Source organism: Buceros rhinoceros, unplaced genomic scaffold (assembly GCF_000710305.1).
Source record: "Buceros rhinoceros silvestris isolate BGI_N320 unplaced genomic scaffold, ASM71030v1 scaffold2168, whole genome shotgun sequence".
Lineage (NCBI taxonomy): Eukaryota > Metazoa > Chordata > Aves > Bucerotiformes > Bucerotidae > Buceros > Buceros rhinoceros.
This window is the reverse complement of record NW_010428565.1, coordinates 77432-79622: the sequence shown is the minus strand read 5'-3', so window position 1 is coordinate 79622 and position 2191 is coordinate 77432.

The window sequence follows — 2191 nt, the reverse complement described above, 5'->3', positions numbered from 1 at the left end:
TATGACAGAAAAACACATTTACAAAGTAGAAGTAAATGATAGAGATAAGGTTTAAGTTAAAAAATAAAGTTCATGTAGTAGCTACCGAAATGTGCTAGCAGAGGAAAGGAGAGGTGGTCAGACTTCATTTTCAGAGCTTCTAGGAGTATCAGTAGATGATCTTAGTGTTGAGCAAGAAATCAAAACTCCCTCATATACAAGAAAGATCACAGCTCTTAATCTCAAACGAAAACCCGCAGTTATTCCCATTACATTCTGAGACATCTCAACCTTATCTGGCATTTAGCGCAGACAAAATGCAGTGTGTGGAGGGAAGGAGCAGGTACTGTCTTCCTCTGTGGTCTGCTGTTGGTGCAGCAAGCCCTGATATTGCCTACCAAAGCCAAACCTCTAGCAGGTTACCCACGGCAAACATCTTCTCTGCACATCAGGCTGGGCTGAATTTTGCTTCAGAGTACTGATCCTGATCGGAAGTTAGGCCCTATTGCTTGGGGCACCTAAAGCTTTGACAAGATCTAGATTCAAGACAGTGATAAGAAATTCAGATCCTCTGTTACATATGGTTGACAGATCCTGTCCTATCCGTAGGAACAAGTCCTCATGTGTAGGAAATGAAGTAGCCATCTCAAAGACAGGTATTCAGTTAAAGTTAGACTCTCCTAGTCAGTGTAGGGAGAGAAGTGTCTCTTCCCTTCTATTAAGATAGGTGACTTGTTCTTCGCAAATGTGTATTTCCATTCCTTGATTAGAGAGAAATACTAGATGACTGATTTAAATCTTAAATTTGTAGTCGGCTAAATTTCGATTTGGTAATTACTGTTCTAATCTGATTGAAAAATTTGCACCTTACTCCTTTAAATTTCTGTATTTGATTTGAATTATAATTTTCAGTTTATTTACTGACAGATATTTGCTACATGTAGAGTGAATTTGTGTTCTCTTTAGAATATGACTCCTTTGTCATTGCTTTCAGTGGGGACGGATTTTTATGTTTAACTTGGACTCACCTTCAGTCAATACGGGAAGTATTACTTTTGTGGTACCCAAGGTTACATGCCTCTCACCTTTTCCCTTTTTATCCGATCAGTGAACGTCTTCTATCATAACAGTGTCTGCCTGTTACAAAACATTTTAGAAATTTCCTAAATTAACGTTTCCGATGTTACACCCCTTTTTCTGTTTATGCATAACTGAGGATACTAATGGGTGAACTGGCACTGTAAAACAGCTCTCAATGGGGAATGCAGATGACAGTTAGTATATACTTAGTGCTATATCAAGTTTGGAGGACATCTTACACAAATGCACATTTGTATGTGCAGATGATACTATAATAGACCAAGGACTCCATTAATTATTTTTCCAATCTAATTAGGGAACACAAATACTTATTTTACCAACAAAATTGCAGGATAACTCAAAGCAGCACAGGTAGATTGAAAAACCCTGAAAAATTAATTACTTTGACTTCAGAAGGGCATCTGGCTCCATATGCTACAAGCAAACCAACGAATCCACTGTGTAACCGCTGTTGGTAATTATTATTGAACCTGCTATAAAACAGACTCATTGCTGTATTACCACTTTATTTCACAGAGAAGCATGCACATAAACCCTTAAGTCGTTTATATAAGACACTGATCTCTGTCAGAGGACTTGCAGTTCGTTTTGATTACTGAGAGGTCAGATTAGCATCGGTTGGTGATGTAGTCTCAGCTCTGCCATCCACCAGTGTCATTCCACTACCAAAGGAACCAACATTGTCAACACGTAAGAACTTGTATGAATTAGGATTTATTGACATAAACACATCTTGAAGGACTAGGTTATGATCTGTGAGATATTTCTTATAAATGGTTTGTTAAGAGACATCATAAACTGCTGGTGTTTCGCACCTCACTTTAGCAATTTAAAAGGTGAAAATTTAATTTAAGATCATCACCAATGCTGTTTTTATGGTCAACCAGGGAGAAGCACTTCTAGAAGCTATATACATGCCATCCTGATCTCTAGACTTCGATGGGAAAAATCACTCACTGGAGATAGCTATATCTTATCCCTCACTATTCAGGTGGGTCATATGACTTGCTTCGTCTGGATGCCTAACTATTTGTGAGCTGATAGTGGGTAACATGAATCCCTCTCTAAATGGGCAAACACAGAGGGCTAAAATACTCAGTCATTTTTCTGT